The sequence below is a fragment of the Pipistrellus kuhlii genome, unplaced genomic scaffold, assembly GCF_014108245.1.
Source record: "Pipistrellus kuhlii isolate mPipKuh1 unplaced genomic scaffold, mPipKuh1.p scaffold_m20_p_5, whole genome shotgun sequence".
NCBI lineage: Eukaryota > Metazoa > Chordata > Mammalia > Chiroptera > Vespertilionidae > Pipistrellus > Pipistrellus kuhlii.
In genome coordinates, this window is record NW_023425551.1 from 32,650,740 (window position 1) to 32,666,129 (window position 15,390).

Here is a 15,390-nt window from a genome sequence, read left to right on the forward strand (position 1 = left end):
CTGGTCAAGGGCATGTACCTTGGTTGCGGGCACATCCTCAGTGGAGGATGTGCAGGAGGCAGCTGATCAATGTTTCTCTTTCATCAATGTTTCTGACTCTCTGTCCCTCTCTCTTCCTCTCTGTAAAAAAAAAATCAATAAAAAAAAGAAGAAAAAAAAAAGGCAAGACTCTCCATCAGCAGAAGTTTACAGTGCTACTTCCTTTATTGTGGAATCAAATGCACACTACTTCTGAGGCATGCCACCGTAAGCCACCCAGTCTACAGGCTTTGTTATAGCAACACAAAAGGACTAAGACACCACAATAGAAAGAAGCATCCATGAAGGTGCTTATAATGGATCTAGTGGTCATCCATGCCTTGGGGCTACTAGGGTTTGTGATAGAGCATGGAACAGAATTCCAAGGAGGATCCCCTGGCCACTCTGGAAGGGGTCCAGGACAGAGGACCAGTTACATGGAAGAATGGAATGTTTGGCTGGTGCTCAGGACAGCATGCCCAGCCTCACTGAAAGGCCATTATGACGTGCTGTGAATCTATGGAGTGTGTATGTGTGTGTTCAGCATCCTGGGTTCACCTCAGGCTCAGTGTATGAGGCCAAAGACAACTCAGCACATTCCAGCTGCCACCTGCTGGTCAGGAGCTCAGCCTCTAACAAAGGAACAGCTGAGCAGAACTGGCCTGAGTCATCAGACTCTGGAAAAGAAATTAATTCTGGGTTCGGAGTGGAAGGCATAAACTGGTGACATTGCACCTGGGGTTTGCCAATCAGGTAGGAGAAGAGGAAACCCCATGAGCCAGAGTGGAGAAGAGACTTATTGTGTCCCCTCTGGGGAGCTTCTGACTGGTTGTATGACTCAAAATGGTGGGAGGAGAAATTTGGAGTCAGGTTAGCAAGGACCTTGAATGGAGGCCATGGAGATGGCAATGAGAAGCAATACAAGACTTTTTAAAGAGAGTAAAGAGGGAATCGAATGTGTTTTTTAAATATATATATTATATTTTTATTGATTTCAGAGAGGAAGGGAGAGGGAGAGAAATAGAAACATCAAGGATGAGAGAGAATCATGGATCAGCTGCCTAGGGAAAGGGAGAGGGAGAGAGATAGAAACATCAATGATGAGAGAAAACCATGAATCAGCTGCCTTGAGCCTACAACCTGGGCATGTGCCCTTGACCAGAATCGAACCCAGGACCCTTCAGTCCACAGCCTGATGCTCTATCCACTGAGCCAAACCGGCTAGGGCATGAATTAAATGTTTTATAGATAAAATTCAGGAGGTGGGAAGAGAGAGAATGGGGGAGGGGAAAGGTTTATTGGAAGCAGCAAGATCTGTTATGAAGGTACCTGCAGAAGTCCCTGGAAGAGAAAACAAAGACCTGAGCTAGGGGTTTAAGGATGAGAGGCCCAGATCCCCATTAAACCTGTATGAAAAAGATGAGAAGACAGATAAGTATAATGGTAAGTCAGAGCCATGGGTCTAGCAAGGCATAGTCATGCTGCTGACCAAGCATAGTGGTCAGGAGATGGAACATGAGCTGTATTCTGCAGGATGACTCAGAGTGAGCCAAGCAGAATCCCTTATAGGCAGTAAGAACAACTTGTGCCGAAGTGCAGAGGCTCAAGAGAGCATGGGGTCTTTGGGGAACTGCAACGAATTGGTTGTGTGTATGGGGTGTGAGCAGGAAATTTCAGTGGGGCTGACTCACAAAGGGCTTGTATCCCCATGTTGAATAATCCCAGAGGTCAAGTAGGAGCCACTGGAAGTCACAGTTGACAATCAGGTTGAGGCAAAAGATAGATTGGAGGGTCATTGGAAGCGTGCGAGAGGACCAAACTTTAGCCTCTCTTCTGGCTGGTCTAATTATCAAGACTAGACATGCGACTAGTAAGAGAAAATAACCACATTTACTACATACATATGTATGGGAACCCTGTATACATGAGAGAGTCAGAGACCCCACAAGCAAGAGAGGTTCAGAGATGGAAAGGGGGACTGAAATGTATAGGACATCCTGAGCTAGGGATGAGGTAATGCACCTGCAGGGCTTCAAGGGGCCATTGCAGAACAAGAACAGATGTTTAGTAAATAATTTTCTTTGCCATGTAGGTGGGTCGAAAAGCTCATTGCTGATAATCTATTATTATGGGCAAGGCCTCTAATCTAAGTTCTTCTAGGTGGTTTCAGGGAAAGGCAGAGATTTCTCTTGAGCCTAAAGCTAAAATTGCTTTCGTTCAAGGTAATCTGCATACCACAGAGGCACATCTTGACATGACTTGTTCTGGACCCCCATGTAAGCAAATTCTGGTTTAGAATAGTTGGGGCGGAAAGCGGGGAGAAAAACTCTCAGACTTCTCTCTGGGCTCTGTTTTATAAATTCTATTTTACGTTTGGGCAATTTACTGGTACTTTCCCCCCAATATAGATAATTACTAAATGTATGGATTTGCCCATCTGCTCTGGGCAGCAAATTGCTTGAATAGAACAACCTTTAAACCTTTCCTTCCCTGACAGCCCCCACCCCCAGATCCCAGGATGTGCTGAATTTGAACAGGAACTAAGTCCCAGGTGGGCTACTAAGCCAAGGCCGAGGAGGGAGGAGACTCCTGCCCTCAGAGCAGATCTGGGAGGAGGCACAAGGCTGTGATGCTCCTACTAGACTCTAGAGTAGGGGTGTCGAACTCAATCAGAGAAGGGGCCAAAATCTAAAATCCAGCCTAAATCGCGGGCCGAATGGTTTACTGAACAGTCATAAACTGTCATTGTGATGGAAACGCAGTGGAGTGCAGTGATGACAGCGCAGTGAGGGCCACATTGCAAGGCCTGGCGGGACGGATTTGGCCCACGGGCCTTGTGTTTGACACATGTGCTAGAGCCTCGGCTCTCTCTGGGCTGCTCAGAGGGCAAAGGTTCCTGAAGGGGGCAAATGGTAGGAAAGCAGGGAAGTGAGAGAAATGGGAAGAACGAGGCTTCTTTCCTGCTGGTTCTGCAGTGATGGTTGAAAAACTATTTTTCTAGCCCCCAGGAAACCCACACTAACTGAAAGGGAAAAAACCTTGGCATTGCTTTAGCAGATTTTAGGTAAACTCCACATTCCACCAGAACATTCTAGAATGCATGTGCTAGTTTTTCCATGTTGCAGGTTGCACTCTCTCTGGCAGGCCTGCCTCACTGGGCCCCAGCCTTGTCAAAAGGAGAAATAAAATTAAAATAGGATTTAAGTTAAAACATACACACACACACACACACACACACACACACACACACACACATTAAAATTGCTGGCTCAATTCAGATGGGCTTTTCTTAAAATACTAGAGGCCTGATGCATGAAATTCATGCACTGGGGTGGTGTCCGTCAGCCCAGCCTGCACCCTCTCCAATCTGGGACATCCCTCTCACAATCTAGGATTGCTGGCTCCTAACTACTTGCCTGCCTGGCTGCCTGATTGGCCCTAACCACTCTGTCTGCCAGCCTGATCACCCCCTGATTGCTCCCCTGCTGGCCTAATTGACACTTAACTGCTCCCTTGACAGCCCAATCACCCCCAACTTCCCTCCCCTGCAGGCCATCTTGTGACAACACGGGGGTGGCCATCTTGTGATGACTTGAGATGGCCATCATGTGAAAATACGGGGATCGCCATCTTGTGATGCAAGGGTGTGAGGATCAATTTGCATATTACCTCTTTATTATATAGGATTGCTCTTACTTGCTGCTCTGTTGCTGAGGAACCCATGGTGACTGTCTCTCAGCCTTTGGGTTGGGTTAGAATGCTCTTTGGTCTTCAAGGCACTCCATAAGGCTCCAGGCGTCTTCAAACTACGGCCCGCGGGCCACATGCGGCCCGCAGAGCAGTCTGATCCAGCCTGGCAGGTTTTTTGGGCAGTGAGCGCAGCCGAGGTGTTACAGAAGGAATTAGTAGTTCATATAGTCCGGCCCTCCAGCTCTCTGAGGACCGTGATCTGGCCCCCACTTTAAAAAGTTTGAGGACCCCTGCAAGCTGTCTCTTCAATTTTGTCTCCCACTCCTGTGGATTTCTGTCGTATATTCTAGCCCAGCCTGTTATCTTACTGACCTCCCTGGGCACCAGACACTGTGCTTGTTTCTATTTTTGCCTTTTATTAGGATGCATTTTTTTTTCAACCTAAAAGGATACAAAATATAATGCATTTCTACTCTTGCATTCAATTTTGCATTCTCTCTGTATAGCTTTCTCCAACTGTCTCTCTTCTTTTCTACCTAGCCAAACATGTCAACATGCAGACTTGGACCCAGTCCTTCTGTAACTGACCATTACTGGTAACCTTCACATATCTATGCCCCTCTTTTCCCTGGCAAACAGGACCTCAGACCAGTTCAAGGCTCTGGCTCTCTTCCACTCAGTTTAGTGTTTCCTTCAATTATGAATGTAGGCAACAAGCTTTAGTAATATTAGCAGAACCTGTGACTTGGCCCTAATGGCTATCATGAGATTTCTGTAGCACATTTTGGTTGTTGCTGCTATCTTGAATAAGGTGGCATTATGATTTTTATGGTCTTTCACACCTCTGCTTTTGTGGGTACCTTGCTTTATAAAAATTGTATTTTTCTACAGCATTAGCATATATATGGATAAACATTTTATTCAACCCCAAATATATGTTTTCTTTGGACTTTAAAAAGTAAAAACATTTTAGGGCCCCAGAAAATATGTTGGCCCTTAGGTCTAATCTCAAATATCATTAATACTCTCACTACTTCAAAAATTTAGTAGTTATTAGACCCACGGCTGGATCTAATTATTAAATGCATTAACTAAAATTTAAAATATTTTGATCCTTTTATTTCAATATAACTGACATATTGATAGTCATATATATTTAATTTTTATGCATTTAAAAATATTCGGAGAGGGATCCACAGATTTAACCAGAGGCCATGGCACAAAATTGGTAAAAAAAAAAAAAAAAAAAAAAAAAAAAAAAAAAAAAAAAAAAAAAAAATTATTGCAATTGCCCTGGCTGGTTTGGTTCAGTGGATAGAGCATCAGCCTGCAAACTGAAGGGTCCCAGGTTTGATTACAATCAAGGGCACATGCGTGGGCATGAGCTTGTTCCCCAGTGGGGGGCTTGCAGGAGCCAGCTGATCAACGATTCCCTCTCATCATTGATGTTTCTATCTCCCTTCCTCTCTGAAATCAATAAAAATGTATTTTAAAAAAATGATGGCAATAGCATTCCCCATGAGTCAAAGTGGTTTTGCTTCCCCCCCCCCCCCCAATCAGGACTCATATTGTAGTGCCAATCATTTTAGAAAATAGTTCTAGTCTATTTGAGATTTTAAGGTATTTTTCTTACTGTGAATGTTGCTTTGGATCTCCTCCTCCTGAAAGTTCTTGAGAGCTGATTGGTATCCATTTCCTTATATCCAATAGTCACTCAGTAAATGCCCAATAAATGCCTGCAGACTCGACTTTGCCTCTGAGCTGACTCAGAGAAGTAGTGTGGAGATCAAATAGCAAAATCCACAAAAGTTCTAGTTCTCCTTAATCCAATTTGCAAACTCAAAGGCCTAATAAGTATCCCTAGACCAAAACAAGCTACAATTGAACAAAAACATAGAAGCAGGATAGTAAGATATGTAGAAAAAAAAATAAGAAATCTCACTTTAGGGAGGCAAGGAGAAAGAAGCCTTCCTTAGAGCTAAAACCAATGTTTGCTTTTCATATAGCCCTGATGGAATTCAGGCCCCCCCAGGCCAAGACCAGAGTCCTGTCCTACATATTTTCAAATGTCACCCTCCAGCCCCAGAAACTCTGGAAGAGGCTAACCACAAAACAGGCTGAAGAAGAAGTTCTCTCTGCCTGTCCTTTATCCACCAGCAGGTCCCAGAAATGGTGACATACACCACCCACTTACACCCTCTGTCCTCACATTCAATCCTCACCAACCCTGTGAAGTGGGTATTATATTCCCTACTCCGCAGATGGGGAAACAGAGCCAGAGAGATTGAGAGTGAGGTACTGACCTCCTGAAATACACCCCTACTTTCTTCAGTGTGCATCTCCTAAGAGGATCATATTCCATACATTCCTATATAACAATAGTACAATCAGTACAATGTTAGCTCAGAAAGGCTGACATTGATGAAATGTTATTATTTAATATAAAGTTCAAGTTCAAATTTCCCCTATCATCTTAATAATATCCTTTGTACTTGGTTTTGTCCTGAGCTAAGATCATCAACAATTATACATGGCATTTAATTGCTATATCACTTGTCATTAATCTAGAACAATTATTATTATTATATTTCATAACAATGACATTTTTAAAGAGTGCAGGCTGGTTGTTTTGTAGAATATCTTTATTTGTTCTCCCTATTTGGATTTGCCTCATCATTTCTTCCAGATTTGATGGCAGTTAAACAATTTTCGACAGGTATATGGATAATTCACTCTTGATTAACATAGAAGGCTAGTCATATATGTGTTCTAGGGTCCTTTAAAGTGTGAAGGGCACCACAGAATCCATGTTCTTGGGGGTATCTTGTTAATAAAAGAGTTCCCCCAATACATGCTAATGCTGAGGATCCTGTAATTTTTGTGTTTCTTGTCTTAATTGGTGATAGCTTCTTGTGCCAAGACAGGTCTATATTTCTCCAGATCCTTTACAATCCTGCTTCAGACAGACAGTGCCTGAACCCAGGGCCCAGGGCCTGAGCTGGAGCTGCTGCCAGGGGACTGTCATGGGTGGAGACAACCAGGGGATGACAAGTGACAGATCCATGTGAGGTTGCTATAACCTCTGTGTAAACTTTGCAGGGATTTGGGAGAGGCTCAGCTGATAACCTCAAGGGCTCTCTGCCTCTGCCTCTTTCTGCTGGTAGCTCCCAGCCCAGCCTTGAAAAGGCTGCACAGGGAGGAAGCTGGCCAGGCACCATGGCAGCAGGCCATGTTGGTGCAGATAAAGGATCTGAGAGTCAGGACTCTGAAAGAAGGGACCCCAGTGAACCTGCAGATGGGAAAGAGCTTTAGTGTGATTGACTGGGTAGCTTTTCAGATCGATGCTGTAAAGTAGTACAAACACTGGCAGGAAAATCGGTTGTTTAAACTTTATTATTTTGCTTACCAACATTCCAGAGCTTTAGGCAAAATCGTAAAAGAGCTATTTTTATTCTTTGATGCCTTTAACTTTCCTGCTTCTGATCCCCAACAGTTGTCCTCTGTTAGATTTCAAGGCCTCAAAATTACTCCTGTCAGAACTCTTTTTAGATTCTTTGTTCAGGCTAAAGTGCAATGAATTAACAACACTTTAAAGTATTATTTATATGAAGAAATAGACTTAAAAGCCACTTTCCCAGACATTACAGCCAGTGGAAAAGATGTAGCTTAACTTTTTTTTACATCTGCCAGATGGGGAAATATCTAGTTTGTGTGTGACTCCCCCTAAAAATTAATTTATTTGTTCAATAAATATTTCTGGTGCCTGTTATTCCAAAGCATTGGAGAAATATAGAAATGGATATAAAAGCACACACACAAAAATTCACACACATGATGAAAACGTGGCAAGGAAACTTAAGTGTTTAGCCTGAGATGACCAAATTTACTTCTGTCAATCAATTCATAAATCACTCAAGTATTTATTGATTATTTTAAGACATGCCTTTCACTATACAAAGAACCCTGGGAAATATTGGAGAACTGAAACTCAGTCTGTGACCTGAATTTACAACCTAATTTGGGTTGCGAGTTTCCCAGAGCACAGACCGAAGACCTCACATGCCCGCAAGCCCTACATGTGCCCCAATTCCAACCCTTCTGGCCCACCTCATCCATCTCCCCGATTACTCAGCTCCAGCCACACTGGCAGCCTCGCTGTTCTTTGATTATGCTGAGCACATGCCTACCTCAGGGTCTTTGCCATTGTCGTTCCCTCTGCTAGAACACACCTCATCCCAATCAACACATGGCCGACTCCCTCTTAAATGCCTGGTCTCTGCTTAAAGGCCCCTCTTATCAGTGAGACCTTCCTTTACCACTGGGCATAAAACAGCACGCTCTGCTCATTACCCCACTTCATTTCCCTCCAGAGTAGTTATCACAGATTGTAACATATGGTATTTATTTTCTTATTTATTATTTCTTGTCCCCCCTAAAATGTGGGTTCCATTAGATTAAGGATTTTGTCTTTTTAAAAAATATATATATATTTTTTATTGATTTTTTATAGAGAGGAAGGAAGAGGGGTAGAGAGTTAGAAATATCCATGAGAGAGAAACATCCATCAGTTGTCTTCTGCACACCCCCTACTGGAGATGTGCCCGCAACAAGATACATGACCTTGACCAGAATCAAACCTGAAACCCTTCAGCCTGTAGGACGACACTCTATGCTAGGGGTGTCGAACTCAATCAGAGAAGGGGCCAAAATCTAAAATCCAGCCTAAATCGCGGGCCGAATGGTTTACTGAACAGTCATAAACTGTCATTGTGATGGAAACGCAGCGGAGTGCAGTGATGACAGCGCGGTGCGGGCCACATTGCAAGGCCTGGCGGGACGAATTTGGCCCGCGGGCCTTGTGTTTGACACATGTGCTCTATGCACTGAGCCAAACCAGATAGGGCAAGGATTTTGTCTTTTTTTATTCACTATTATATCCTCTAGATACAGCCTAGAACAGTGCTTCACGTGTAGGAGATGCTCAATAAATGATTGCTAAAGGAACAAGTGCTGTACCTCAAAGAGACCTTACAGGTCATCTGGTCTGGTGTCAATTCAGAGAAGGAAGCAGACTGGCACACATTCAGTGGTGGTAGAGCCGGGACAAGAACCCAGGCCTCTCTTCTGTCCCATTGTTTTTCCTACTGCATTACTTTCTACCAATGCATGGAAGCTCAGGACTGATAACTGATGAGTAAAATAGTAGGGACTAGTACTGAACGTGTCCTTGAATGTTTTGCCAAATAAAACAATGCTGCTCTTTTGATCTAGTCACTTGTCTAAAGCCACAGTCAACAGTGAATAGAAGGGAGTGAGTATGAGTTATTATGACTGATAAAGGGGCAGGTTACTGATCAAGCGAGTCATTGTCCTGCCCCAGGGAGCAGTGGTCTCAGTTGTCTGCCAAGGTAAATGAGTCAGTAAAAACTGGGTTTGCTCCTTTGATGAACAGGTGAGGGAAGTGTTTGCTCAATGGCCCCTTTCACTTGGTTCTCTTCCTGAGTGATGGCTCCATGAACTGCTGTCAATAAGCTCAGTGTCTCCTTGCATAGTTCAAAAAGGGAATTCCTCCTCTAGGAAGTGGTTTGGGCTCCTTTTGCAGAGAGGTTGCATGTGGAGAAGAACACCCTCTCCTATTCTTTCCCCTGCCCCACCTCTCACCATCCTTTTTAGCAAACTGCGTTGCTAAGGCAATTTAATTAAGCTAAAACAACTTCCCAGGTCCCCAGGTTATTTCTTTTCCCACCTTGTTTTTATGTACTTCCCCCTTTCTGTACCATATTCAAATATATTTTCTGTAACGACACTCTATGCACTGAGCCAAACCAGATAGGGCAAGGATTTTGGTAGAAAATTGGTACGAACTAAAAAAATGTATTATTTTATTTGCATATTTCCATAATTTCTCCAGCAATATGATGGTGGGAGTGGTAGAGGAATTTCAGATGTCAAAGTTGCAGGCAGATGTCAGAAAGTTGTCTCTTTGCTAATTTAAAATAATTTATTGTAAACACTATGATGCACATATTTGTAAGTTGGAAACATTTGGGGACAGATGAGTTTACATAAACAAACATAATTACATGTTAACTTCAAAGACGGAAAATACCAGCTATGTCAAATTCCATAATCTGCTAGGAAGGAAATTGTTCATGTTGATATAATTTTATTTCTGATCTACCTACCATTGTTTAGAATTAAAATAAATGTTGGTGGTTGACTTAATAAGTCAATGCTATTTTTGGAAAACAAATTTTTAAATGGCAGTATACTACAAAATAGAACATGCCGTGCTCCAATTACATATTTTACAAGTCATTGATTATTATGGATAGTGGGTGGCTACTAGGTAGAGAATTTCAGTCTTTTTTAATTTTTAGTCTTAAATTCTTATCATTATTATTCATTGATTATTTGTCATCACTGTTTCTCTACCTTCCTGTTTTCATGCATTGACTCAACCTAATTTGTGTCTAAATTTCTGGCTAGATGCAACATTATTTCACAAAAACTTTCTGGTTCATTTTATTTTAGGTGCTAGAGAAGACACTAAAAAGTAGGAATCAAAAGAATCTTAGTAATCATTCAATTCAATTTACTCACTTTAAAGATGAAGAAACTAGAGTTGGGAACAATGATACTGCTTATTCAAGGTTGCATAGCCAGTTAGTGGCCAAAAAATAAAATAAAAAAGAATGTAGAGCCCAAATATCATGACTCCTGGGTCAGGGCTCCTTCCCCTGCACCATGCTGCTTCCAACTTCCCTGTCCATTCCATGTTTTAAAATTCTGATTCTTACCCTTAGAGTAAATCTGGACCTTGTGAATATTTTTGTGTCAAGATAGAATTTTCCTCATACTTGTGGAATCTTTGAGAAGAATTAAAAGGAGATATTTTTGTTTGACCACCTAATAAAAGGGGAGGAAGATAGTCAACATAAGATCTGTTTGTCTTAAATCTGCAGTTTGAAGAATCTGAAATATACAACCATTTTAAGATCAGGTATAGGCTCCCAGATTGGAATCCAGGATCTTGAGGACATGGTAGAGAATAATAACAGACTAAGGGGCTGCTATAAATGATATCAAGGAAGAGTAACTAGAGAGAGAGAAGGGAATAGGCTACCCATCCAAGAAGGGCCCTACAGGAACCGACGGAAGACTTGGCACTGTGTGTCAGACTCCATATGGTTGGGTGATTGCCTAATAGTAGGAATGCCTTTTTTGGTAATAGGCTCTAAAGGTACAGTTATAGGCCTAATTAACAAGTTGCATTGGAAACTTGGGCGCATTGGCAAGTTAGGGTTTTAATATTCTATTGTTTGGAATCCTGTCCTACCCCAGCTAATCTGAGCATTCCTAAAACAGTTCTTATGATTGATATGTGAAGCTGGGCATCTGCTTATGAAGGATTCAGAGAACTGTACAGGATACATAACTGGACTAATGCTTGGGGCCCTTCATTCCTTTTCAATTCACCCCTACCATATGAGCAAAATGACAGACACAAATTCTAACCTCAACTCATTGCTTCCTAATTGAGGACATAGTTTCTTTAACTACCCAAGTCTTAACTTCCTCATTTTAAAAAATATAGTATTAATATATACTTAGGATTGTTGTGAGAATTAAATAACATATGTAATACACTTGGGATAGTGCTTGGCCATAACTGTCAATAAATAGTGACTTTTGCCTAAACTGGTTTGGCTCAATGGATAGAGCGTCGGCTTGGGAACTGAAGGGACCCGTGTTCACTTCCGGTCAAGGGCATGTACCTTGGTTGCGGGCATATCCCCAGTGGGGGGTGTGCAGGAGGCAGCTAATCGATGACTCTATCTCATCGATGTTTCTAGCTCTCTATCTCTCTCCCTTCCTCTCTGTACAAAATCAATAAAAATATATTTTTTAAAAGAATAGTGACTTTTTTCCTCTGGCACTACTGAAGAGAGGACAGAGGGAGATGCTATCTGAGGAAAAAGGACAGAAGTTTCTTTATCCTTGAACGATAAAGAATAAAGAAGGGCTGGGAGTTGGTAGGGATGGCTGGTAGGAATAAGAAGTTTGCCAAGAAAAAGGATGGATGGAAAGAAGCAAAGAAGAATGGGGAAAAAGAATAAAGTAGAGAAAATAGGCAAGACCCTCAGAATGAAGAGCAAGACATGGCCATGAGCGGTGATAGAAGTTTTCTAGAGCTCATCTCTACTGAAAGGTTGTCCTTGGACCAGCAGCATTGGCCTCACCAATTGTTAGAAACGCAGTCTTCAGCCCCTTTCCTGGACCTTCTGAATCAGAATCAATATTTTCCAAAATCCCCAGGTGATTCCTATGTCCACTAAATCTGTTGCTGCCATTCTCATCTGGGGGTTGAGCAGATTTAAATCAATTGGAAGGCACTGGGGCTTTGTGATATCTTTGAAATTATTAGGAAGATTTCCTAACTAAATGAATGGGGTTGTGTCACTCGCCTGGGCACTCTGGTCTAGACAGAAATCCACCAAGCCAGAGCCAGGCTGGAGGCTCTGAGGGATTCTTAGAATTTCTTGCCTGGATCTAAAGTAGCAGGTGTGGAGGAAGTGGAAAGTGGTGTGGTTAACCTTTTTCTGAGGAAACAGGAAGAGAGCTAGGATTGTCCTACCTGGTAACCAGGGAGGCACTCTTTCTTCTTCTTTCTTTCTTTCTTTCTTTCTTTCTTTCTTTCTTTCTTTCTTTCTTTCTTTCTTTCTTTCTTTCTTTCTTTCTTTCTTTCTTTCTTTCTTTCTTTCTTTCTGTTTTTAATATATTTTATTGATTTTTTTACAGAGAGGAAGGGAGAGAGATAGAGAGCTAGAAACGTGGATGAGAGAGAAACATTGATCAGTTGCCTCTTGCACACCCCCTACCGGGGATGTGCCCGCAACCAACGTACATGCCCTTGACCGGAATCGGACCTGGGACCTTTCAGTCCGCAGACCAACGCTCTACCACTGAGCCAAACCGGTTTTGGCTAGGCACTCTTTCTGATAGGCATCCAGCCATGTGTCCCTGTAGCTCCTGGTGATTTCCTTGACTCTGAACAATGACCGCACTATTGTATATGCCCTGCATTCAGGGTCTTAATGACAGTTATGTGGGAAAGAACTGTGGACTAGTAGCCTCGGGAAGGTCTCTTCCTTGTTCCCTGTTTCCTGTTCCCTCATATGAACTAAAGGCTTAAAATTATGATGTTAGGTGCCTAGCACTTTCCAGTGCAGTGAGGATGTGGGGACTATTACCTTCTCGTGACTCTTCCTATCAGACTGTACTCCTAAGTCAGCAGCCAGGCAAGTGATGAAAATAAGAGAAGTTTCAGGATATAAACAAAGTGTTGGGCCTAGGGTCAACAGGAGAACACTTGCCCCATCCAAACAGGGACAGTCTCTACTCAGTCCTGCCAGTTGTCAGGGCCAGACTTTTATGATAATGCTCTGATTTTATTTATTTGTTTATTTATTTGTTTGTTTGTTTGTTTGTTTGTTTGTTTTTATGTTCTGATTTTAAATGCGGACAGTAAACTCATTGAAAAAAAACACCCCTACTGCTCAGACAAAACACATCTGAGGCTGACTACAACCCACAGGCTGCCAGTGTGTAATCTCCTTCCTAAGTCATTTAAAAGGGAAAAATAAAAATTTTCATCCAACTGGAAATAGGCAAATGAGACAAAGACTCTTGATTTACTGCTTGCCCCAGGGTGGCAGGTCCTGGTGATGCCAGCTCAGGAGGATGAAGACGCCTATTTACTCTTCCAGATGGGCACAGTTTGAAATGAAATAATGGTTGTCATGCTCTCTAGTTGGCCACTAAATACAATAATACAAAACAGTCAATAAGTCACATGTTCTGTAATGAAAAGAGCCTGTCGTAATTAGTTGATTAATTATTGTCAGCCTCTTGTCCTGTGCTGATACATGAGTAATGTAGGTTCTCAGTATTGATTGCATTCAAGCCAGGATTCCTTTGAGGCTGTCACCTGAAGGACACTGTAGCCACAGAGGTCCACCTCAAGTTACTGCCTTTTGCAAAGTGATAATGGGGTGTACAGCCAGGTGTAATTTAAGCACATCTTTCTACAGGCAATGGGTGGTTATGGCTGCATTGCTGTAGCTGTATTGCTTTCAGCTTTAATGGGAATCTTTATTGAAATAGAAACCTAATGCCATTTAGGTTAATAATATGCCCACTCAATCTTCCTTTCAAGAACCAGCCTGATCTTTAAACTTTCTCGGAGATTGGCAGTGATTCCTCATTGCAGATGGAGATCTCATCAGATAAAGTCGGGTGAGGAAAGACTTTCGTTTTTACTCTGAGCCACTTTCATTGCTTTTTTTCACAGTGGAAGGCAGAACCTCTCTTATGTCTCATGCAATGGTGCTAAAATCATGGTTTGTGACCACCATGGCTGGCATTTGTCTCCCAGATGGGCCAGCCTGAAGGAATGATAGGAGCTTGTATTCACATGTTGAACAAGGATGATGGCTATTCATTCTAACTCTGCTCTTTTCATCTGGGCTTCCTTCCTGGTGTGATTAATGACTATGGAAGTAACTTACGGAGGCCAAAAGGGGGATCTGGAGACAATTTCCATCTTTCTCACTTCTAAACTTAAAATGTTTTCCTCTCTAGAGCTGAACAGCTGTTAACTCCTGTGAGTGGTTGGGTACGAGTAGAGGCCGTGGGCTCTGGTGGCTCCCACCAGAGAGAATTGTGAAGTTCTTTTTCCCAGTGGCCTGGGCAAGTGCCTAGAGAATAATGTCAAAGGTCAGGAGTGAAGAATGGAAGGCAAACAATCTTGGGAGTTTCTGTAATTCAGTTTGGGGGCTGAGATTTTTTTCACCTTCTGCCATCTGTGGGACTCCCACCATTTGGGACTCACAAGCCACAACTCCCTGGAACCTAAAGAGCCCACACAGAAAAATACCCTAGAGTTTCAAAAGGCCCCACAGTCAGAAAGATGATAATCAGAGCAAGCAAAACACATTCCTAACAAAATGAAGCTGTGAGAGGAGTGCTTGAGTGGGGGACAATGGGTGGTGATAGGAGCTTAAGTGAAAAAATAGTAACTGTTGGTGGGTGGGAAGAGATGGGGAAGTAAGCAAGATTCCTAAGGTCCAAGGCAGCGAGGAGAGAGAAAAGTAAAATTATTCTAAAACTCTCATCTTACTGGAGTGAGGGGCAATCAGGAGGCAGCTAAACAGCTCTGTGGGGAAACAGTGCCTATTAGTGAGACTAATAGTATCTTGTTTTCTGGGAAACATACAGATAAAAAGCCTATAGGAGAAGCAGGTAGGCTCTCATGTCACCTCTCTTTCACAGGGTGAAAGGCCATTCACTGCCTCCAGGCAGAAAGCTCTCTAAGGGGTTGAACCAGAGGGATTCTGGACTCAAGGACACCAGGCTCACAGAGGCAAGGACACCACATCGAAAACGTGGAGGAAGATTAGTTACCGAAAGGTGGGACTCAGGCCTTGCTCTTCTTTTGTGCCTCACCTCCCAGATTTCTAGCAGCCATGCCTTTTTCTCCCAGGAAGGGAATTAGAAGTCTCCTCTCTGGGGATCTGACTAGCTCAGGGGAGAAGACCTAAAGATACTGACAGGTAGAAACCCCCAATGAAACAGATAGTGCTACAGGGAAATCCACCAATGAACAGATGCCATCCACTC

The 15,390-nt window shown here is 42.7% G+C and overlaps 1 long non-coding RNA gene across 1 annotated transcript in view; it reads left to right on the forward strand.

Annotated features, from left to right (window-relative positions):
- LOC123651387 overlaps positions 1-15,180 on the forward strand; it is a 57,778-nt gene extending 42,598 nt beyond the window's left edge. Inside the window, exons 2-3 of the long non-coding RNA XR_006740061.1 lie at positions 9,049-9,054; positions 15,043-15,180. This is a non-coding gene — a long non-coding RNA (uncharacterized LOC123651387). The remainder of the gene's footprint in view (positions 1-9,048; positions 9,055-15,042) is intronic.
- Positions 15,181-15,390: the final 210 nt, after the last annotated feature.